Consider the following 26,461-nt stretch of genomic DNA (forward strand, 5'->3'; position numbering starts at 1 on the left):
ATCATTCAGAGGGTTGTCATTATCATGTCAGTGTCTAATGAGTCATTTTACACCTTATTCATGCTTCAGTTGTGCCTAGGCAAGCTCATTTCCCTCTCCTAGGGTTTTGAAAGCCAATTTCTCTTGGACAGATAAATCATCGGCAAAAATTGTTTCCAGATGTTCATACACCTTCCCCTATCCTTCATGTACCTTATCAAATGCTTCCCATCACTCAGATCCCCCAAATTCCTCATTTTTTCACAAACCCTAGTTTCTAGCTACAACCTGGCAATTTTCTAGGTTGGGCCTGTGTTTTGCCCTTTTGGACCCCTTCCCCTCACTCAATCTCTGATATTCCACTTTCCCCTGCTTCCTAACATCCCTCCCCACTCCCAAAAAATTTCCTCAAGAATTTAGAAGCCCCCTATCCCCTTCATTTTGCTTCATTTCGACAGAATTCCTTGTTTCACACATCGGGACAAGTTTCACTCAAATGATGTTTCAGAGCAATCAAAGATGAATTTTGGAAAACTGAGAGAGGTTTTTGTCCAAAACATGCTAAGGAACAAAAAAATCATTCAATTTTTACACAGGTGTCATGGTTTGAGAGAAATGTCAAGAATATCGTTGCCTCAGGAGAATCAAAGACACCTCTGCAGTGACCTTGGGAAAATCAATTTTTCTCCTAGCTGGGTTGGCCAAATGATTTTCTTGATGGGTAGAATGATAACTAGACACAAATATTTTTCCGATGAGCTATCATGAGCTCAATTTGGGGTTGCGGAAGGCATTCAAAAGTTGACTGCAACAGTACTCTTCTTTCAGGCAGCCTCATTTGGCACTTTTTGACCAGTCTTGGGAGATTTGATTTTTGACAGGTCAAATCAACTCCAAATTGACAAATTCTAGTTGGGTTGGAAATTAGACTCAAAGAAATTTCCAACGAGCTATCCTGCGCCCAATTCTGACACCGGGAAGGCCTCCAAAAGCCTCCTGCAAGGTGCGCGACCCGTTGAGCCAGAGGTGCGCGACCCGTTGGGCAAGGTGCGCGACCCGTTGAGCTGTCTTGCTGCAAACTTAAAAAAATTGCCCAATCTTCCTCCAAATCATCAAATTTGTTCAAGATAGGCTCTTTACACATTGTTTTGGAGGTTGGTGATGGATGTAAGCCCTCGTGCTATGATTTTAACCTCAAATCATGCAAATGAAAAGACTTATATGGCTGCAATATTAATGAGCAAACTATGCTAGGGTTTGTGTTGTTTCAAGCTATTTTTCCCTTTGGTTTGTTTCCCTCCTTTCCCTTTCACTCACACTTATATGTTCATCTCTTTTCCCGTATTATTTTATAAATCAAATGCAAACCCTACCCCTCTCCCAAAGCATTTAAAACCCTAATCTCCCTCCACCATATGCATGTGTAAACACTAAAAATTGTGGGTGAACATGTAAAAGGTTTTGTGCATATGTTTCCCTATCTTCCCTTGTAATGCATGTTTTCATATTCCCATATGTTTACTTTCATACATGTTTTCCCATATGCAGTGATCTTTGCAAATGATTTCCCAATATCCCTGATTATAAATATGTATTCCTATATGCATAATTGTTTGCAAATTTTCCTTAAATTCCCTGTTATATTCATATATTCCCAATTCCTTGTACAAAGGTCCCTCCCCTAACATTTCCCTCATGTCCTTGTCCCCTTGAAACAGCATAGAGTTCAGTGCTATGTGCAGTCAGAGACAGCAGTTCAATTTGTCCACTTTGCTCCTAAACCATGTCAGAAACTGAAACTTATGAGCAAAGTGATGACCATTCATCATCTACAGAGGTTGAGGTACAGAGGAGGCCTCATAAGGGTGGAAAGGGCGGTCATCATAGGTTATTGGGCTAGGATGTACGTTTGTAAAGCAAAGATGAAAATGTTCCAAAGAAGGTTGACCGAGGCTCTTAAGAGGAAGAAGAAGACCAACCCCCTCCGCATCTTGGCCGAGGCTTCTCTCACTCATCATGACACCCACTAGCCTCTTCACAGCACCAAGCACAAAAAAATTTGGAAGTTTTGGCTCATTTTTGGCATTTTTGGGCAATTTACAGGTTTTGGCTTCTCAACGGGTCTCACCCCCGGTGAGACCCTTTGTCATCGTAGCTCCGTTTTGCAAAAACTCAGCATTTTTGGATTTTTCATGCAAAGTTACATATGCCCATGCATTACCTTGAGTTTTCATGGAGTTTTGGGCCTCCAAAAGGTCAAAATACAGCCAAATTTTGACTTTCTGCCCCTTTTTTGAGCTGCAGAAGTAGTCTTGGGAGAATTGACATTTTTCTGGGAAAATGACCTCCAAATCCAAAAATTCTAGTTGGGTTGGAAAGTAGACTCAGATACCTTTCCAACGAGCTATCCTGCACCTCATTCTGACACCGGGAAGTCCTCCAAATAGGGCTCCAAAGTGCGCGACCCGTTGAGGATGATGTGCGCGACCCGTTGAGGAATTTGTGCCAGATTTGACCAGTTCAGCCCAGAATTTGCAGTTTAGCTCCAGTTTGATTTGCTGAGGTCGATGGTGATCCTTTTGACTGTACTTGTGACACTTTTTGGATACTTTTACTCTTGTTTTACTCTTCTAGAAGTTACTCTCATGTAAAAGGGTAAAATTGACTGTATGAACTGGTTTCCAAGTTTATAGAGGCAAGTTGTTTTGACTGCCTATTTTGTAGTGCTTAGTTTAGAAGTTGTTCAAACAGCTCCTAGGATAGTGATCTCGACCCATGGAGGCAGGGAAAGAGGTTAGATCATCTATATTATGTACTTTCATGCTCATTTTCATGGTTGGACTCTTGAGGGAGAAGCTATCACTGTATTATTCACTTGTATCTCTGCAATTTTTTGCTAAGGAAGACCAGGGTTTTGCAGTCATCTTTGGGATTCTTGTGGACTCATTGTGTTGATGGTGTGTCTCTTCATGTTATTGTAAGCTTTGTTATGTGATTCATTTCCTTTCTATACTGCTGCATATTAAACAAATGAAGTGATAAAGTTAGAATTCATGCTTGCCATGCTCTGCTTTCAAATTTGTTTAATTTCTATGTTTTCTACTGTCTAAAGAGAATTCAAATCCATTGTTTGCTCTCTTTAGCTCCTCCTCTTTCTTTCCTGATCATCCATTTCAGCTAAAAGACATCTACACAAGCTCCTACCTTGCCCCAAAGACCCCCCTGCAGAAACTGTGTCCAATCCCCGCACCCTAAATTGCAGCTCCTCAATTTGAACCAAAAACCCCAAAAACCCCTAAATCAACCTTTTAATCAGTTTACTAGCCTAATATCAGTGTTACCTTTGATTGGTCATCTCATCTCATTGAAGATTTGCCGAGATTGACCGGAGAGAGCCTTCTCCTGCCCCATAGGGCTAGCTACGAGGCTGAATGGTTTGATGTAGCTTTGAGGTTTGCCTTTCTCAGCCTGAGGTGAAATTTCAAGCGCTAACAGGATGCAAATGCAACATGCAATTGAGGTGCAGAAGTAGATAACGATAAAGAAGCTGCAGAGCAAAGAGATGAAGAAATGCCCTTAGGAAGGGTGGTCGCACCATTTGCCTGAAATATCGTCATGGGAGATGAAGGAGGCCGGAGGATGGCTGATGAAGTCATTTGTGCATAACTTTGATCTGGTGGCTTCGAACAAGAGGACTGAGAAGGCTGCTTAATCATAAGTGCTTGTGCCACAGGTCCGACACCATCTGTGTCTTTGACGGGAGAGGAGGGAATAGTAACTAATGGGAATTCCTTGTAGAGATGGTCGACCTTGTGACACCTCCTACATCTGAACGACACCCCTTCAGAATTTGGATGCGAGTGAATCTTTTCCACTGAAGATTGATCTGCTCCTCCAGTCCTTCTATATTGTTCAAGTACACTAGGCTGCGCACCAACGATTTGTTGCCTGAGGTAATGAAAGATTTATCATAATTAAGGAATATGCCCAAGACATTCCCAATGCGATTAAAAATGTCCTCAGACCAGAAATGCAGGGTAAGTCCCGGGAGACAGACCCAAAGCAGCCCAGCATCCAATTTCTCCCATTCTGGGTCAAAAAGTGGACTCCATATCTTAAGCAACACGGGTGCCAATTCTATGTGCTAGTACCGTGAAAGGACCCATGATGTATAATCCTCCCTTTGAAAACTTAGAGTGAACCAGCCATGAGCCAGAGTGGTAACTAAAGGGAGTTCACTGAGGATGTTCCCCCAAATCTTAGTGACCCAAAGATGGAGCCCGGCGGCCGAGTAAGACCTTCCTCTAACCCTTCCAACCAAAACCTTGTTCATTGTGTCCACTACGTCGCCCATTTGTACTCCTTCTCTGAAACAGAGGGACAGGTCCCTGTGTGATGCTTTGATGCACTTAGGTCTTCTAGATTTTCCCAAACGAGGGTCATTAGATGATCTTGTAGGGGGTTCAGGGTACCTGAGGGAGCCTCATGTGACCTAGGGTTAAATGACCTGGGGTTTACAGTCAGGACATCAAAACAGCCAGATGAAATGGATGACTGCTCAGGTTCAGAAATAAAGTTCAATAATGATGATAAAGCTGGGATGTGTGAATTGGGATTAACACCATAGTCAATACCCACAGACGAGGGATGGGTGAAATTGGATGGTAAGAAGGGTGGGTCAGGGAGCGAGTGGTCAAAATATGGAGATGGAGGAATGCAGGAGGCAAGAAATTGTAAGGCGGCTGGAGAGAAGGAAGGAATATCGAGACCCAACAATGAAATTGTGAGAGATGAAAATGGTAGCGTGGGCGCAGAGGTATCAGGGCCTGAGCGGACAGTCGGCGGTCCTGAACATGGTGAATTAGGATGACCCAAAGACCCAGAAAACGACACATCCTGCAAAGAGCTAAGGTAAGTCCAAATGGGCTCATAGGGAAAAGGCTCCTCTGAGTAGTCGACAACATCTTCCTCCATCATCGACAAATGTTGCAGCCAAAAATGGAATGGTAGGAACAAGTTGTAGGGTGCGTTGACCACAATGTCGATGGAATATGCGACAGACCGTCATGGTGAGATCTCCACGCAGATTGGCCAGGGTGGAGATAGCTACAACTGCAGTGAGAGAGAAACGAAGCCTAAACCCTAACCCAAATCCGTCGCTGCACCAAATCAGAGCTCTATCTCCTTCATCTGTGCCCTTAGAAACATCCAACAAGATATCTCATTAACTCCGAAATACCTTGTTTTATGGTAGTTTTGAGATGTATTCCCTGAAGAAATTCTCGGTTTGCCTCCTCATCCAAAAGTATAATTTTCCATTGAAATAAGGGGCAACTCCAAAATCTAAAGCTCTATATAGAGTGGGCACTCCAAATTAGTTTATTTGATGCTACAACTCAAGGAGATGTTGGACAAGGTATACATAAGGCCAAGTGTGTCTCCGTGGGGAGCACCAATTCTGTTTGTTAAGAAGAAGGATTGCACACTGAGGTTGTGCATTGATTATAGGAAACTAAACAAGGTGACCATCAAGAATAGGTATCCATTTCTACAACTTAATTATCTATTTGATGAGTTAAGAGGACAACAATATTCTCTAAAATTGATCTGAGATTTCGATATCATCAGATGTGTATAAATTAGGATGAGGATATCCATAGAATAACCTTTTGAAGACGGTATGGGCATTATGAATTCATGGTAGTTCCTTTGATCCAGGTGGATATTGGGGGCCACCCACCTATTCCACCTAGACCTGCAGTCGGTTTCATCTGTTTCCTTGTTTATTTCAGGATTTACTATTTTTAGCAGTTTTTCGGGTCCTAAACTTCCGGAGCAGTTTTGACCCCCTGTTGAGCCCCAAACTTGTATCTTTCCTATACACCTTTCTAGACTTGCATTTACTATACCAGTAAAAACAAAACTCCCACTGAGTTGAACTATACTATAACTGAAAAAGAGTTCTTAGTTGTTGTTCATGCAATCAACAAGTTTAGACATTATATAGCATGCTATGAAAATTTTGTCCATACTGATCATTCTGCAATTAGATATCTAATGAACAAACCTGTTACTAATGGCAGAGTTACAAGGTGGCTCTTACTTTTACAGGAATTCAATATTACTGTGTTGGATAGACCAGGGAAACAAAATACAGTAGTTGATTTCTTGTCTAGGATCAAAAATACTAAAGAAGATTGTCCTGTAGAGGATAAGTTTCCGGATGAATATTTATTTGCAGTAACTACTAAGACTCCTTGGTATGCAGATACTGCTAACTATTTGGTTACAGGGAAACTACCTCCACATCTATTTCCTAGTGAAAGAAGAAAGGTTATTCAGGAGAGTTCAAAATATTCATGGATTTCTAACGAGTTGTTTAAAACAGGGCCAGATCTTGTGATCAGAAGATGTGTTAGGGAAGATGAAATGCCTGACATCCTCAAGGCATGTCATGATGAACCATGCGGGTGACACTTTGCTGACAAAAGGACAGCCTATAAAATCCTCTCTTTAGGATATCATTGGCCTTCCCTCTTCAAAGATACAAAAGAATATGTCAAAAGGTGTGATAGCTGCCAAAGAGTAGGGAAACCGACTCTTTCAAATGAAATGCCATTGCAACCACAGGTACTCATCGAACCCTTCGAAAAATGGGCTTTAGATTTCATTGGATGATCCGAATGGAAAATGGCATCAACCCATGGTACTCATCCACCCATATTATTCATCAACCCATGGAATTTACCCATGGTATTGTAAATGGCATCAGCCCGTCGTATTGTAAAATCCACCCATGGTATTCATTCACCCGTGGAATTTACCACTGATCCGGATCTTGGAGGGAGGCCCCCAAGATCTAAAATATTGAAATGGATCTTGGGGAGAGAGACCCCCAAGATCTGAAAAATTGAAATTGCCAGAAGAAAAATAAGGAGAATGCCCAATAAACAAAAACCACAAAGAGACTTTTTTATTAAAACCCAAGTGGAAATAAACTAGCTAGGGCAATGGTAGCTTATCTCTGAGAAGAGATGTGTGGCTACATGCCTCTGAACTGTAAAGGCTACATTGTGGCGGACAATCTGTCCTTTTACAAAATGTGACTTGTTACTTATAGTATTTTTCAGTTACAATACCACGGGTCAATTCCATGGGTGAATGAATACCATCGGTGGATTTTACAATACCACAGGTAGATGCCATTTACAATACCATGGGTAAGTTCCACGAGTGAATGAATACCATGGGTGGATTTTACAATACGACGGGCTGATGCCATTTACAATACCATGGGTAAATTCCATGGGTTGATGAATAATATGGGTGGATGAGTACCATGGGTTGATGCCATTTTCCATTCGGATCATTCCTCCCTCCTTAAGAAGCAATGGTCCCCATGGCGTAAAGTTCCCTCCTGCGAAGCCTTTGTGGAATATGAAGAGCCACTGAAGATAAGGGTTTTATGTGGTTAACCGAAAACCCTGATAAACGAAGATCCAAGGATAGAGATACCCTGTAATGCTTGTGACCAACTGTGATTCTGACAGTGTGCAGCCTAGCAAATGGACTTCGATGACAAGGATTTTATGCGGTTGACCCATAACCATGATGTTGGTTGCTGATGAAGTACCAGGTGCCTACATAGCCTAGGGTGGGAGGGAACGTCTCCAAATAACCCAAGCCGAATGCTGCTATGTTGAAACTGATGAATGTGAAACAGGTGCCTACTAAAGTGGGGTGGGAGGGCACGTCTCCAATGGAAACCCACTCCGAATGCTGCTCCAAAATTAAAATGGACATAACTCGGCCAATATAACTCAGAATATTTTTTATAACCTGTTTTTGGAAGCAGAAGGATCATTTTGCATCTTCCAATGAGTTGGAAATCCTTATCTGGGCACTCTGAGATCTCAGATTCACTCTGCAACAGTTCCACCGTCACAAAAATTCTCATAAAATAGCTGATTTTAAATCAGCGATATCTCCCACATCTGGACTCCGATTTTACCCTTTTTTTTTTTGAAATTGGGTGATTTTTCGAGAGGAATCTAGATCTAGTATTTGTTTTTGTAAATTTTGTACCAAATGTTTCATATTTTATCTGCAAAGTCGCCGCCCAAAAAATTCCTGCAAAAAAATTGAGAGTGAAATATGCATGAAACCCTCATTCCCATGGAATCGTAACCTGCTCTGATACCACTGATCCGGATCTTGGTAGGAGACCCCCAAGATCTAAAATATTGAAATGGATCTTGGGGGGAGAGACCCCCAAGATCTGAAAACTTGAATGCGAGAAGAAAAATAGCTAGGGCAATGGTAGCTTATCTCTGAGAAAAGATGTGTGGCTACATGCCTCTGAACTGTAAAGGCTACATTGTGGCGGACAATCTGTCCTTTTACAAAATGTGACTTGTTACTTATAGTATTTTTCAGTTACAATACCACGGGTCAATTCCATGGGTGAATGAATACCATCGGTGGATTTTACAATACCACGGGTAGATGCCATTTACAATACCATGGGTAAATTCCACGGGTGAATGAATACCATGGGTGGATTTTACAATACGACGGGCTGATGCCATTTACAATACCATCGGTAAATTCCATGGGTCAATGAATAATATGGGTGGATGAGTACCATGGGTTGATGCCATTTTCCATTCGGATCATTGGACCCATTAATCCACCATCTAAACAAAAGAAGTATATATTGGTATGTATTGATTATGTCACTAAATGGGTAGAAGCCAAAGCATTACTTTCTGCTACTGAAAATTCAATTGTTATTTTTCTTTATGAGGATACTTTTACTCGCTTTGGTGTTCCAAGAGAAATTGTGACAGATCAGGGAAGTCAATTCACATCCAACATGGTGGAGAAGCTGATGGAAGAATACAAAATCAAGCACAGAAAATCTACTCCTTACCATTTGCAAGCAAATGGCCAAGTGGAGTCTACAAACAAATTTATTGAAAGCATCATCACCAAAATTGTTCATCTACACATAAGAGATTGGGCAGAAATGCTTCTTGAAGCCTTATGGGCCTACAGAACTACATGGAGGAATACAACAGGACATTCTCCCTATGAACTTGTTTATGGGAAAGAAGTCCTGCTCCCCATTGAGTTCCAAGTCAAAACTTTCAAGATGGCAGTTCAATTGGGGATGGATCTATCAGAAGCCCAAAAGCACAGAATGGAGCAGTTGAATGAGCTAGATGAGATCAAACAAGAAGCAATCCTAAGAACTGATCTAGTTCTGTATCAAAGAGCTAAGTGGCATGACAAATACATCAAAGAGAAAAAGTTTCAAGAAGGAGATTGGGCATTGTTATTTGATTCCAAGTTTAAAGACTTCAAAGGTAAATTTCAAACTCATTGGCTTGGGCCATATGAGATTGACAAAGTCTTTAGCAATGGAGTGGTAAGAATAAAAACCATTGATGAATTTAAAACTCCTCTTATTGTGAATGGATACAGATTAAAGATCTATCATAAGCCACTCTCAAAAGAGGAATTTGTCAAAATGTTTCAAGATAGTTCTGCAATAAGGCTGGTGAAGAAGAATCCTTCTTCTCCACCAGCCTAGCCTTTGTTCCTTTCTGTTTAAAACCAATCACTGATTGGCAGTCTTATACAGAAAATATAGAGTAAAAATTAGGAACACATGACACCCTATATTTTCCCAAAAAAAAAAAAAATCTCTCTTTCCCATTTTCATTTCACTTCACCTCATTTTCATTCCACTCCACTTCATTTTCATTCCACTCCACTTCATCCATTTAATTTCATTTCACTAATAAAAGTTTCTTTCATGACCATTTTCACTCAATCAGTGATCATCTATCCATTTTCATTCAGTTAAGTGGTTGTTGTGTCAGTTTCCGCAGCTGAAACCAGTTTCCGTAGCCAGAAGCAGTTTCCGCAGCCATCACTCTGTTTTTCAAATTAACAGTCAAGATGTTAGTTCAATAATTATGAAAGCAAATGCAGGTATGACCGAGGACATATTATGAAGACATGGAGCACCTAAAGGCATCAATAAGGAGCAGTTGATCATGGACAAACAAATTGCAAAAATTCCAAGGTATGAGTAAAAATTTATTTCAAATAGTAATCAAAACACATTTTTGCATAGTTATTAAACCATAAGCTCCACTATATGCAATGATTGTCGTGATAGCTCCATAACCATTCCACGACATTCCTCCACGAACCATGCATTTATTTTCAAAACGGTCTAATGATTGATTAGCCTTCAGATTTAATTTGTGTTGGCTGCATTTTAACACTCCACCTGTAATCATAAGAACGTGGTCGATTTGACTACGACTCTTCTCAGCCGCATAAAATCTGCAGCCGTTTCATAAACGTGTGTGTGTCTACTCTGCAGCCACCCAATTTAAAATTCCACCAGATGAACTATACTCTCCCTACTATTCTATTAACATCATGGCTGCATTTCCACCTTGCTCACATAAGCCTTCACCCCATTTCACGAATTCACTTCCACTACCTGTCCTCTGTTTTTCCGCTCACAGTCACTGGTTTTCTCCATCAACTCTGTTCACTCCCATAACCTAGCTGTCTCACTTTCGCTAAACACTCCTCACGTAGACAAATCTTAAGAACAGAAGGAAGGATGGGTCTGTTGTTGAGGGCAGAACTGGAAGGGCCCAAGTTTTTAGAAGGATACCCGCAAGTGAAAGACTTACCGAAGAAAGCAAGATGGCTACATTTCATTCAAAAATTTAAGGGCCACAATAAGGAGATTACAAAAGCTTTTGCGAGGTCTTTTAACAACCAGGTGGTGGAAATTGGGGAACTTAAGTTTACAGTCACCGAGGCATCCATAGCAGCTACTATAGAACTTCCCCAGGAAGGTGAACGCTGGTTCAAGAACAAGAGCTTTGACGAGCATGCTTGGAGAGTCATACTACGCAACCCAGGTATGGACGTAACTATATTCAAATGAGGAATTCTTGTCCATGCTTTAAAAGAGGAGTGGGCCAGCTTATTGTTAATTATTCAAAAGTTCATTACTTGTGAAGGCCATTTTGGGGCAATGTATATGTATCATACCCGGTTGTTGATGAACTTTTTAGAAAACCAAACCCTCAATCTGCCCTACTTTTTATTGCTAAGCTTGAAAAAGATGTGCACAACAGTCCAAAAGAATATAGAAGACATAGAGCCCCATTTGTATCATCATGGGCTGGTGAAAATTCTAATTGAAGACCAATTGAAGAAAAATAGGGACACCTGGGAACGGTTTTTAGTGAGAAACTACTTTCAAGAGCCACCCGAGGTACCTGAGAGAAGTAAAACAAGAAGGAGTAGGAGGAAGGAGACAAGTGCAAGAATTCAAGACCCTCCTATTAATGAAACCAAAGAAGTTGATCAAGAAGAAAGGCTGGAAAGAACAAAGGATAGAAACCAAAGAAAATAAAAAAGGAAATGAGATATAGAAGTTGTATCTCAAACTGCAAAGCCTTCTCAAAAAGAAGATCACCAAAAATTGTCCGAAAGGTTAGCTTATCTTAAAAAACAAGCGGTTGCAGCCAAGAAGAAATGAAAGGAAAAACAGAGTAAGGATGAAAATACTAGTCCACAGCATGTGAGAAGAAGCTCTAGGCTTAAGGGGAAATTAAAGACAGTAAAAACCAAAGGGCCCCACTTTATTGATTTGGGGGAGGAAACCCCAGAAAAGCCTCTAGCAACCTCTCCTGACCGTAGCCCACACCATACTTCCATTACACAACCAGATGTTGACATGAGTCCTTCTCGGCCAGAGTTTGAAATCAGCCCTTCTCAACAGGATTTTGGGGTCGGCCCAAGGAAGGCTACACCCGAGGTAGACCCAAATCAGAAGGAGATGTACGATTATATAGAATCCTTAGAAAAGACAGCTGTAGGTCCAAGCACGTCATCCACTCAGCATCACACAACACAAGAAGCTCTAGTCCAATCATTGAAACAAGAAGTCTTTGAATTGGAGGTTTTAAATAGACATATTAAAAATGAAAATGAAGCATAAAAGGAGCAAAGCAGATTGGACAAGATCATTCATGACAACACTATGTTACATCTTGGACTGTGGCAGAAAAAGAACAAGAAATTAAAGAAAAAGTGCAGGAAGTTGAGTAGGGAATTGATCACCCTCAAATTCAGATGCTTGATGAGGAAGCCCAGGATGGTAGTAGTACCAAGGAAGAGGAGAAGAGAACTGGATGTACTGGTAGAAGCTTCAAAGCACATGGACTAAAGGAGGATGATTAAAATTTTGGTTGCATGGGGACATGCAACACCTTCACAGTGGGGGTATGTTGAGCCCCAAACTTGCATCTTTCCTATACACCTTTCTAGACTCTTTTCCATTTACCTGGACCTCCTAAGCTGTCAACATCATTGCATATTAGTTTAAAAGAGCATATAAAGTGGTTTCCTAACTATGTTTTGTGTCTGCTGTTTGAATTAGATTTTTGCTCATTGAGCTGCGAAATCTTGTCACTTTCCGCAACCTTTTTGTTAAAAGTCTATATTGTAGGTGTCTTCATGCAAATTGAGCCACATGGGCAAGTTGGAACTGACGTGGACATGGACCGAATCCTATTGGCTCAGTCGAATTCATCAAAGAAGGTCATGGTCAAAGGTGGTCAAGCAGTGGTCAACATAAGAGTCATACAACAACAGGACTCCGTTTTTCACCACGTGAAGACTTGTGTGGCCGTTCCTAGATCTTTGGGGACATATCAACACTTGTGGACTGCTCCATAAGGTGAATCCAATAGCCACCCTCAATAGATTTAATCACCATGGCAGCCATGATGCTAGATCCCTGGACGTCGTTGTTTACGTGTCTTCTGTCAGCGCAATTCTTAGGAAATCAGTTATGTAAAGGTTTGCTATAAATAATGTGTTTCCATACGCATAGTAGTTAGCCTTTGTAATGTAATTTTGCTGTGAAGAAAGCCCACAATGTCGTGACATTATTCTTTTTTATGACTGCGTTTTGAATACATGAGAAGACTCTGTTTATAAGCACAATTCGTGGTTGATAGCTGATTGCCTGAGGTTATACAGAGGGCCGCTGTACACACCGAGGTTTTGTTTCATACTGCTGTACATTTTCATGGTGTTTCTTTACGTTCATGATTCCATAATTATTCACTTGTATATATATTGCATTTCTTATGGTACTAACGTGTTATTTCTGTCCATAATTTTACATGCTTTTATACTGTTGTTAAATAATCAGTGTCTTTGTTCTAGATTATAGTAGGCAGCCCGGGCATTTGCACATAGTTTTACAATGACTAATGACATGGAATCAATCTTGTCTTTCTGTTGATTTATTTTTCTTAGCTTTTAATTCCAGCATTGTTTTATTTATTTCAGTGTTGTTCATTTGCTTTATTAGCTAGATTAGATATTAAATTACTCATGTCATTATCAGTTACCTCCAAAAGCCATAGCGAGACTAATGGTGAGGGATTGAAATATGAGTGTGTAGTTTGATACTAGTTTATTTTTCTGTAAGTTAGATATTAAATTTCTCATGTCATTATCAGTTACCTCCAAAAGCCATAGCAAGACTAATGGTGAGGGATTGAAGTATGAGTGTGTAGTTTGATATTAGTATATTTTTCTACAAGTTAGATATTAAATTGCTCATGTCATTATCAGTTACCTCCGAAAGCCATAGCGAGACTAATGGTGAAGGATTGAAGTACGAGTGTGTAATTTGATATTAGTTTATTTTTCTGTAAATTAGATATCAGATTTCTCAAGTTGTTTATGATTACCTCTGAGAGCCATAGCGAGACTAACGGTGAGGGGTCAGAATATGAGTTGATGTAATTTGATTTTAGCTTTACTTTGCTCGCAATTTTTGATTTCTTTGAGTTCAATTTCTTTTGTATTTAGACAGCAGCAAGGATAATGGTTTCATGATCAATAGTTCACTGTTTGTTTAATTAGAATAATGGCAAATTTTCATTCTCTTTTAGGAATTAATTTCATCATTGCATGTTTTAAAACCTTTTTGAAAAGTTTAAAGTTTTGGAAATCATTTTAAAGGATATCATTGCCTTGAACATTTAGATCCATCCTTGTCTTTTAGAATTTCCATCTCACATTAGGAAATCAACAAAGATAAACCCAAAATGAAATAAAAATAAAAAAAATGACAAAAAGTAAGAAATAGGTTATCTTGCACATATAGTGCGCCGCACTTCAACAGTTTACGACTCCCGGATTGACAATTAATATAACAATTTAGGATACTCTAAATTGACCAAACATTTTGGCGTCGTTGCCGGGGAAGTGTAACTAGGTAGCCAATTTCTTAAAAAAAAAAGAGAGAAAAAAATTAGAAAAGGGAAAAATTGATAACTTCTCAGAGTATGCTCTCATCTTGCACCTAATGTGATCTGGAGGATCAGAAAAGAGAGTTATTGATTCAATAATTTCTTGAGTATGCTCTCTTCTTGCATCTTGAGTGATCTGGAAGATCAGAAAGAGAATTATTAGCCCGACTTGAAGATAAAAAAATAAAAAAATAACATGCATAGAGCAAGAGATTCTAGGGGAAGGTTTATAGCTAGGGCCAAGAGTTTTATTTTTACAACTCCATCTACTTCAAGGCATAGACAAGATACACCTCCATCATCTCCAACTCACACTCCTAGCCTTAGGATTCCTGGAATTCAAGGGGCAGCAGCTGAATTAGGAGACTCTTCCACACTATCCACCAAATCTAACTTAGGAAAAGAACCTTTCTTCACTTTTACAGGGGAACATATTGTAATCAAAGAAGTAGAATCACCTGAATAAGAAGAGGGAGAAATTCCTCCTCGTTCGCCATTAATAGAAGAACCAGAGGACTCTGAAATCTCTGAGGAAACTATCATGACAGAGGAAGTAGTAAACGGATTAGGAGGTGGAGGTAGAGGTAGAGGTAGAGGAGGAGGAAACAATGGAGGAGGTAGAGGTAATAATGGGGGAAATAGGGATGGAGATAACTCATTTGGATTTCCTATAGTTGATGAGGAATCTTGTACAACAATGAAAAACATCTCACCATCTGTCCTCCCAAACTTTTATGGGTTGTGAAGTGAGAATCCTGAAACATTTCTATTTGAGTTTGAAGTCGTGTGCCGAACTTATGACTATATGGAAGACTCTCAAAAACTCAAATTGTTTCCTTCAACATTGAATGGAGCTGCTTTGAAATGGTTCATGGGATTAGTCACTCAATAGGACTTGGAATGATATGAAACAAACATTTTTGGATAGATACCTGGACTATTGCATGCCCACCAACCATAAGGATGAGGTATTCAAAATTGTGCAAAAAGAAGATGAAAACTTGGAGGATCTACTTGAAAGATTTCAATACAACCTGAAAAGAGCAAAAATGAGTAACTTAGATGAGGAGACCTTAAAAGCCCTTCTATTAAAAGCCATTAGAGATGAATGGATAGATATTTTAAACATGATGGGAAAGGGAGATATTTCTCAACTTCCACTTCATGACATAGCAGAGCTATGTGTCCATCTCTCAAGGGGAAAATCTAAAACTGGAAAAGGGCCTAGAGATCCTTCTCTTATTAGAGCAAACAAATTTGCAACTGGATCAGTAAGTAGGACAGATATTGGCAATATGCTTGATGAGTTTAAAACTGATATCCTAGGGAGCCTTAGTGAACAACTAGACACCCTTAAAATACAAAACAAGCAGAAAGCAGAAGCTGAAGCTTTGGCCATCTTTTGTCCAAAATGTAGGAATAAACATGCTCTAAGGCAATGCCCCTTGGATGCAAAAGTTGTAGAAACATGTATGATTTGCTCAGAAAGCAATGAGACCAAGGATTGTCCTTCAATTCCTGGGCTCAAAGCTGTCTTTCAAGAAGATCCAAATTCAATAGAGTCTCTCTGCTTTGTTTCAAGGAGACCTTGGCAAAGGCAAAAAAATCAAGGGTTTAACAACTCCATGAACTTTCAACCCCTACCAAATTGAAATCCTTGGCAACAACCTTGGTCGCAACCACAAAATCCATATCAATCATGGGTACAAGGTATGCAAAATCCTTATGGGAGATTTGCTCAATTTTATCAATATCCTCCATAATTTCAAAATCAACAAGCCCCACAACTTCCAAATCAAAATCCACAACTTTCATTGCCATTTCCACAACCACAACAACCTTCTCAAGGGAATCCAAATTCTCAACTCTTGCTTCCATTCCAACAAAAGACAAATCAACTACCATCCCAGCCATTTCCAAATCCAAATAAGAAAAATCCTCAGAATGCTTATATGGTAGAAGGACAACAATTTCCTACCTATATGATTGTTCCTCTCAAGGATGTACAACTCAGATCTGGTAGAGTTTTAGAAAAGCCTTCTATAGATGCTCAAAAGCAAAGTATTTCTGAGGAAGATTATCTTAAAGCCAATAAAGGTTCTGAAGCGTCTCTTCAAAACCCAAACACTTAAAAAGAAAAAGAAAAAGAGTCAACCCCCACAACTCCTATAGTTGAGCAACCTGCATCTTCATCCACACCTCCTTTCCCTAAAAGATTACAAATTGACAAAGGGGTGGAAAAACAAATCTGGTTGCCTGACTATGATTTCATAGATGAATTAAAGAATGTCTGTATCAAGATTCCCTTGCTACAAGCCATTAGAGAGATTCCTATTCTAGCAAAAACAATAAAGGAGTTGAGTCTCAAAAGACCAGGAAGGAAACCAAGAGATACAAGAAGAATCCACCTGGTAGGAAAAATTTCAGATATCATGATGGGAAAAATTACCATGCAAAAGTATGTAGATCCCGGTAGTCCAATTGTCAAGACACATATAAATGGGGTAGAAATTCCAAATACTTTGATTGACTTAGGGGCTACTATCAACATTATGAGTAGACAGACTATGGAACAGCTAAAACTTCCTAATCTTCTTTTTACACCTACTTTACTGCAACTTGCAGATCGATCAATTATCAAACTAGATGGTGTATTAGAAGATATTTCAGTCTCCTTAGATTATTGGGAATATCCAGTAGATTTCATGATTTTGACTCCCAAGAGTAGTTTAGGAGGGCACCCACTCATTTTAGGAAGACCTTGGCTAGCCATAGCTGATGCTTTCATTAGTTGTAGATCTGGAGATATGTACATTTCTGATGGTAGTTCGACAAAGAAATTCAATTTGTATCCTCGAGCAAAAGCAATTACAGAAGTAGGAGATAATGAATGGGTCGATGATGAGGACACTATACAACCTGTCTTTACCATTTCTGAAATCAGTGAAGATAGTCAAATTTTGAACACATTAGAAAATTTTGAAACATCTTCAGAATATGACCACACACAATTTCAGATAGATTCTGACATTGAGTATCTATCATCTAGACAAATGTCTCTTTACTCTATGGAAGAGTTCGGTAGTTCCGCCATTGAGATTTTTCCAGGTAAAACACTGAATATCAACAAAAACTTGGAAAAATCACAACAGGGAGAGCTAACCAAAATCTTGCAAAAACATTCTACTGCATTTGCATGGGAGTATACTGATATGAAAGGTATTGACCCTAAGACTTACATTCATCACATCTACATCAAGGAAAACAGTAGACCAATCAGACAACCTCAGAGAAGGATGAATCCAAACCTTAGGGAGATAGTGAAAGAAGAGCTCCAAAAACTACTCAATGTAAACTTCATTTATCCAATTTCAGATAGCCGATGGGTTTCTCCTTTGGTTATAGTACCTAAAAAGAATGGTAAATGGAGAGTATGCATTGATTACAGGGAATTGAATAAAGCAACTTTGAAGGATCACTTTCCTTTGCCCTTTATCGATCAGGTATTAGATACACTAGCAGGCAAAAAGTACTTTTCATTCTTGGATGGTTTTAGTGGCTATAATCAAATTCAGGTAGCACCTGAAGATCAAGATAAGACCACATTTACCTGTCCATGGGGAACTTTTGCTTACCGAGTGCTTCCTTTTGGATTATGTAATGCACCCGCAACATTCCAAAGAGCAGTACTAGGAATCTTTTCTGATCTAATCCATGATTGTGTAGAGGTTTATATGGATGATTTTACAATTTATGGTAATTCATTTGAAGAGGCATTAGAGAATTTGGAAAAAGTCCTTATAAGATGTAAAGGAACAAACCTTTCATTAAGTCATGAAAAATGCTTTATGATGTTTACTGAAGGTATTGTTTTGGGACATCACATTTCAGGGGATGGGATTAAAGTTGAAGTCATCTCCAAGTTACCTATTCCAAATTGTCAAAAAGATGTTAGAAGTTTTCTAGGATTTACTGGGTACTATAGAAGATTTATAGAAAACTTCACTAAAATAGCATCTCCACTCTTCAAGTTACTTACAAAAGACTGTGAATTTGAATGGGATCCTGATTGTCAATCAGCATTTGAAACTTTGAAAACAAGAATATGTGAAGTACCCATCTTGAGAAGGCCAAATTGGAAACTTCCTTTCCATATTTCTACAAATGCTTCAGATACAGCTCTAGGGGTTGTGTTGGGACAAAAAGATTTAGTTCCTTTTGCCATTTACTATACCAGTAAAAACTTAACTCCCACTGAGTTGAACTATACTATAACTAAAAAAGAGTTCTTAGCTGTTGTTCATGCAATCAACAAGTTTAGACATTATACAACAGGCTATGAAACTTTTGTCCACACTGATCATTCTGCGATTAGATATCTAATGGACAAACCTGTTACTAATGGCAGAGTTACAAGGTGGCTCTTACTTTTACAGGAATTCAATATTACTGTGTTGGATAGACCAGGGAAACAAAATACAGTAGCTGATTTCTTGTCTAGGATCCAAAATACTAAAGAAGATTCTCCTGTAGAGGATAAGTTTCCGAATGAATATTTATTTGTAGTAACTACTAAGACTCCTTGGTATGCAGATATTGCTAACTATTTTGTTATAGGGAAACTACCTCCACATCTATTTCCTAGTGAAAGAAGAAAGATATTCAGGAGAGTTCAAAATATTCATGGATTTCTAATGAATTATTTAAAATAGGGCCAGATCTTGTGATCAGAAGATGTTTTAGGGAAGATGAAATGCCTGACATCCTCAAGGCATGTCATGATGAACCATGCGGCGGACACTTTGCTGACAAAAGGACAGCCTATAAAATCCTCTCTTTAGGATATCATTGGCCTTCCCTCTTCAAAGATACAAAAGAATATGTCAAAAGGTGTGATAGCTGCCAAAGAGTAGGGAAACCGACTCTTTCAAATGAAATGCCATTGCAACCACAGGTACTCATCGAACCCTTTGAAAAATGGGCTTTAGATTTCATTGGACCTATTAATCCACCATCTAAACAAAAGAAGTATATATTGGTATGTACTGATTATGTCACTAAATGGATAGAAGCCAAAGCATTACTTTCTGCAATTGAAAATTCAGTTGTTAGTTTTCTTTATGAGGATACTACAAACAAAGTTATTGAAAGCATCATCACCGAAATTGTTCATCTACACAGAAGAGATTGGGCAGAAAGGCTTCCTGAAGCCTTATGGGCCTACAGAACTACATGGAGGAATACAACAGGACATTCTCCCTATGAACTTGATTATGGGAAAGAAGTCATGCTCCCCATTTAGTTCCAAGTCAAAACTTTCAAGATGGCAGTTCAGTTGGGGATGGATCTATCAGAAGCCCAAAAGCATAGAATGGAGCAGTTGAATGAGCTAGATGAGATCAGACAAGAAGCAATCCTAAGAACTGATCTAGTTCAGTATCAAAGAGCTAAGTGGCATGACAAATACATCAAAGAGAAAAAGTTTCAAGAAGGAGATTGGGCATTGTTATTTAATTCCAAGTTTAAAGACTTCAAAGGTAAATTTCAGACTCATTGGCTTGAGCCAGATGAGATTGACAAAGTCTTTAGCAATGGAGCGGTAAGAATCAAAACCATTGATGAATTTCAAACTCCTCTTATTGTGAATGGCCACAGATTAAAGATCTATCATAAGCCACTCTCAAAAGAGGAATTTGTCAAAATGTTTCAAGATAGTTCTGCAATAAGGCTGGTGAAGAAGAATCCTTCTTCTCCACCAGCCTAGCCTTTGTTCCTTTCTGTTTAAAAAAAATAAAATAAAATAAAAAATAAATAAATAAATAAAAATAAAAATAAAATTGTATAAGCTTGAAACCAATCACTGATTGGTAGTCTTATACAGAAAATATAGAGTGAAAATCAGGAACACCTGACACCATATATTTTCCCAAAAAAAATAAATCTCTTTCTTTCCCATTTTCATTTCACTTCACCTCATTTTCATTCCACTCCATTTCATTTTCATTCCACTCCACTTCATTTCATTCCACTCCACTTCATCCATTTCATTTCATTTCACTAATAAAAGTTTCTTTCATGACCATTTTCACTCAATCAGTTATCATCTATCCATTTTCATTCAATTAAGTGGTTGCTGTGTCAGTTTCCGCAGCTGGAACTAGTTTCTGCAGCCAGAAGCAGTTTCCGCAGCCATCACTCTGTTTTTCAAATTAACAGTCAAAATGTTAGTTCAATAATCATGAAAGCAAATGTAGGTATGACCGAGGACATATTATGAAGACATGGAGCACCAAAAGGCATCAATAAGGAGCAGTTGATCATGAACAAACAAATGGCAAAAATTTAAAGGTATGAGTAAAATTTGTTTTCAAATAGCAATCAAAACACATTTTTGCATAGTTATTAAACCATAAGCTCCACTATATGCAATGATTGTCGTGATAGCTCCATAACCATTCCACGACATTCCTCCACGAACCATGCATTTATTTTCCAAACGGTCTTATGATTAGCCTTCGGATTTAATTTGTGTTGGCTGCATTGTAACACTCCACCTGTAATCATAAGAACGTGGTTGATTTGACTACGGCTCTTCTCAGCCGCATAAAATACGCATCCGTTTCATAAACGTGTTTACGTCTACTCTGCAGCCACCCAATTTAAAATTCCATCGGATGCACTGTACTCTCCCTACTATTCTATTAACATCATGGTTGCATTTCCACCTTGCTCACATAAGCCTTCACCCCATTTCACAAATTCACTTCCACTACCTATCCTCTGTTTTTCCGCTCACAGTCACTGGTTTTCTCCATCAACTCTATTCACTCATAACCTAGCCGTCTCACTTCTGCTAAACCCTCCTCACGCAGAAAAATCTTAAGAACAGAAGGAAGGATGGGTCTGTTGTTGAGGGCAGAACCGGAAGGGCCCAAGTTTTTAGAAGGATACCCGCAAGTGAAAGACTTACTGAAGAACGCAAGATGGCTACGTTTCATTCAAAAATTTAAGGGGCACAATAAGGAGATTAAAAAAGCTTTTGCGAGGTCTTTTAACGGCCAGGTGGTGGAAATTGGGGACCTTAAGTTTATAGTCACTGAGGTATCCAGAGCAGCTGCTACAGAACTTCCCTAGGAAGGTGAACGTTGGTTCAAGAACAAGAGCTTTGACGAGCAGGCTTGGAGAGTCATACTACTCAATCCAGGTATGGACGTAATTGTATTCAAACGAGGAATTCTTGTCCATGCTTTAAAAGAGGAGTGGGCGAGCTTATTGTTAATTATTCAAAATTTTCATTACTTGTGAAGGCCATTTTGGGGCAATGTATATGTATCATACTCGGTTGTTGATGAACTTTTTAGAAAACCAAACCCTCAATCTACCCTACTTTTTATTGCTGAGCTTGAAAAAGATGTGCACAACAGTTCGAAAGAATATAGAAGACATAGAACCCCATTTGTATCATCATGGGCTGGTGAAAATTCTAATTGAAGACCAATTGAAGAAAAATAGGGACACCTGGGAACGGTTTTTAGTGAGAAACTACTTTCAAGAGCCACCCAAGGTACCTGAGAGCAGTAAAACAAGAAGGAGTAGGAGGAAGGAGACAAGTGCAAGAATTCAAGACCCTTCTATTAACAAAACCAAAGAAGTTGATCAAGAAGAGAGGTTGGAAAGAAAAAGGATAGAAACCAAAGAAAATAAAAAAAGGAAACAATATATAGAAGTTGTATCTCAAACTGCAGATCCTTCTCAAAAAGAAGATCACCAAACATTGTCCGAAAGTTTAGCTTATCTTAAAGAACAAGCGGCTGCAGCCAACAAGAAATGAAAGGAAAAACAGAGTAAGGAGGAAGATACTAGTCCACTGCATGTGAGAAGAAGCTCTAGGCTTAAGGGGAAATTAAAGACAGTAAAAATAAAAGGGCCCCACTTTATTGATTTGGGGGAGGAAACCCCAGAAAAGCCTCCAGCAATCTCTCTTGACCGTAGCCCACACCTACTTCCATTACAGAGCCAGATGTTGACATGAGTCCTTCTCGGCCACAGTTTGAAATCAGCCCTTCTCAACAGTATTTTGGGGTCAGCCCAAGGAAGGCTACACTTGAGGTAGACCCAAATCAACAAGAGTTGTACGATTATATAGAATCCTTAGAAAAGACAGTTGCAGGTCCAAGCATGTCATCCACTCAGCGTCACAAAGCACAAGAAGCTCTAGTCCAATCATTGAAACAAGAGTCTTTGAATTGGAGGTTTTAAATAGACACATTAAAAAGGAAAATGAAGCATTAAAGGAGAAAAGTAGATTGGACAAGATCATTCATGACAACACTATGTTACATCTGAGACTGTGGCAGAAAAATAACAAGAAATGAAAGAAAAAGTGCAGGAAGTTGAGTAGGGAATTGATCACCCTCAAATTTAGATGCTTGATGAGGAAGCCCAGGATGGTAGTAGTACCAAGGAAGAGGAGAAGAGGACTGGATGTACTGGTAGAAGCTTCAGAGCACAGGGACTAAAGGGAGGATGATCAAAATTTTAGTTGCATGGGGACATGCAACACCTTCATAGTGGGGGTATGTTGAGCCCCAAACTTGCATCTTTCCTATACACCTTTCTAGACTTTTTCCATTTACCTTGACCTCCTAAGCTGTCAACATCATTGCATATTAGTTTAAAAGAGCATATAAAGTGGTTTCCTAACTATGTTTTGTGTCTGTTGTTTGAATTAGATTTCTGCTCATTGAGCTGCGGAATCTTGTCACTTTCTGCAGCCAGTTCAACTTTCCGCAACCTTTTTGTTAAATTCTATATTGCAGGTGTCTTCAGGCAAATCGAGCCACATGGGCAATTTGGAACTGACGTGGACATGGGCCGAGTCCTACTGGCTCATTCGAATTCATCAAAGAAGGTCGTGGTCAAAGATGGTCAAGCAGTGGTCAACATAAGAGTCCTACAGCAACAGGACTCCGTTTTGCACCACGTGAAGACTTGCGTAGCCGTTCCTAGATCTCTAGGGACATATCAACACCTGTGGACTGCTCCATAAGGCGAATCCAACAGCCACCCTCAATAGATTTAATCACCACAGCATCCATGATGCTAGATCCCTGGACGTCGTTTTTTACGTGTCTTCTGTCAGGGCAGTTCTTAGGAAATCAGTTATGTAAACGTTTGCTATAAATAGTGTGTTTCCATACGCATAGTAGTTAGCCTTTGTAATGTAATTTTGCTGTGAAGAAAGCCCACTGTGCCGTGACATTATTCTTTGTTATGACTGCATTTTGAATACATGAGAAGACTCTGTTTATAAGCACAATTCGTGGTTGATAGGTGATTGCCCGAGGTTGTGCAGAGGGCCCCTGTACACACCTAGGTTTTGTTTCATACTGTTGTACATTTTCACGTTGTGTTTCTTTACGTTCATGATGCCATAATTATTCACTTGTATATATTGCATTTCTTATGGTATTAACGTGTTATTTTTGTCCATAATTTTACATGCTTTTATACTGTTGTTAACTGATCAATGTCTTTGTTCCAGATTACAGTAGGCAGCCCGAGCATTTGCACATAGTTTTACAATGACTAATGACATGGAATCAATCTTTTCTTTCTGCTGATTTATTTTTCTTAGTTTTTAATTCCAACACTGTTTTATTTATTTCAGTTTTGTTCATTTGCTTTATTAGCTAGATTAGATATTAAATTACTCATGTCATTATCAGTTACCTCCGAAAGCCATAGCGAGACTAATGGTGAGGGATTGAAATATGAGTGTGTATTTTGATATTAGTTTATTTTTCTGCAAGTTAGATATTAAATTGCTCATGTCATTATCAGTTAACTCCGAAAGCCATAGCGAGACTAATGGTGAGGGATTGAGATATGAGTGTGTAGTTTGATATTAGTTTATTTTTCTGCAAGTTAGATATTAAATTGCTCATGTCATTATCAGTTATCTCCGAAAGCCATAGCAAGACTAATGGTGAGGGATTGAAGTATGAGTGTGTAGTTTGATATTAGTTTATTTTTCTGCAAGTTAGATATTAAATTGCTCACGTCATTATCAGTTACCTTCGAAAGCCATAGCGAGACTAATGGTGAAGGATTGAAGTATGAGTGTGTAATTTGATATTAGTTTATTTTTCTGCAAATTAGATATCAGATTTCTCAAGTTGTTTATGATTACCTCCGAAAGCCATAGCGAGACTAATGGTGAGGGGTCAGAATATGAGTTGATGTAATTTGATTTTAGCTTTACTTTGCTTGCAATTTTTGGATTTCTTTGAGTTCAGTTTCTTTTGTATTTAGACAGCAGCAAGGATAATGGTTTCATGATCAATAGTTCACTGTTTGTTTAATTAGAATAGTGGCACATTTTCATTCTCTTTTAGGAATTAATTTCATCATTGCATGTTTTAAAACCTTTTTGAAAAGTTTGAAGTTTTGGAAATCATTTTAAAGGATATCATTGCCTTGAACATTTAGATCCATCCTTGTCTTTTAGAATTTCCATCTCACATTAGGAAATCAACAAAGATAAACCCAAAACGAAATAAAAATAAAAAACGACAAAAAGTAAGAAATAGGTTATCTTGCACATATAGTGCGCCGCACTTCAACAGTTTACGACTCCCGGATTGACAATTAATATAGCAATTTAGGATACTCTAAATTGACCAAACACCCCCTAAACAATGTTTTTTTGAGGTTCGTTTCGGGCCCTTAACAATAGGTATGGGCATGCGACAAATCCTGTAGTACTCAAAGAGACCTTTCCAACAAGGTATCATACGCACCAAATAGATATAATATGACCAAGTTACAACCCTGGGAAGTTGGCTTCCTAACTAACCCCAATGGGAACCACAAACTCTTGGCATTACATCTCTTGCGGTTAGGGTTTTGGTTTTTTAGGATTTTCTATTGTTATTCAATAATAAATAGGCCCTTGAGGCTCATTATAACATAGTTCAGACACATGTTGTCGACACATCTCTTCTCAGAGATAAGTTACCATCGCCTGAGCTAGTTTATTTCCATTCTTTTTGTAAGCATATTTCAGTATTCTGATATTAATGAAATGAAGTGTTATTTATGTTGCATCTTTTTATTTATGGTTATATTTGTATTTTTTTGTGTTCCTATTTAAGTTTGGATTAGTGGTATCAGAGTGGTCTTCTCTTTCTCTGTTTTTCTTTGCATGTCCCTAACGAGGTCAAGGTCTAAGGAGTTAGGGCTCAATCTAGTTGAAATTTTTCAAGACCAACCTCGAAAACCCCGATGGCCTCCTATGGCAGAAGAAAAGAAAGACGAGGGGGCAGGAGATCCTATCAAAAGATTGCTCGAGGAGTCCCTCGAGTGACAAAGGAATGCAATCATGGATAACTTTGCCCAGATCCTTTGACGGCTACCCACAGGCAATGCATCTTCATCTAGCAGCCACTCTGGAGACGCCACTCCTTTTAAGGTACAAGTTAACTTTGACATTCCCATATTTGAGGGCCAAATAGATGCAAACGTCGTAGATAAATGGTTGAATTTGTTAAAAGGGTACTTTTTAGTTCATGACTTTTCCAATCGGGAAAATATTACTTTTTCACTTCTCAAAGTTGCCCCACATGTCAAGGACTATGGGAAACCTATTGTGAACAAACGGACGAGAGGGAATCCTCATTGTTTCTAGCCGCACCTACTTGGGATTCTTTCTGAGATGCCATCAAGGAACAATATTACCCTGTTAGAAGGTATGAAGATAAATACATAAAGTGGACCATGCTACGGCAAGGAAGGGACCAAGATGTGCCAGAGTTCACAAATGTTTTCCATACCCTCCGCACAAAGTTGGGTATCAAGGATTTTGAGTGACATTTGGTACTCAAGTATCATGGTTTTCTACACAAGCACATCCAAGAGGAGATGGAGTTCCTGTACATCTCCTCGCTCAGCACGACATACCAATACGCTGTCAAGATTGAGCAAAAGTTTAAACAAAAGAAGTGAGACTTTGGATCTGTGAATCTGAACCAAGGAAAAAGCGCCCCCAAACCATAGAGAGAAGGCCAAAGCCAAGGTGGGGTGACCCAGGACAACCTGCTGAAGCC

The sequence above is a fragment of the Pinus tabuliformis genome, chromosome 5_1 (assembly GCF_031772625.1).
Source record: "Pinus tabuliformis cultivar Carrire ecotype Pingquan chromosome 5_1, CPIR1, whole genome shotgun sequence".
Lineage (NCBI taxonomy): Eukaryota > Viridiplantae > Streptophyta > Pinopsida > Pinales > Pinaceae > Pinus > Pinus tabuliformis.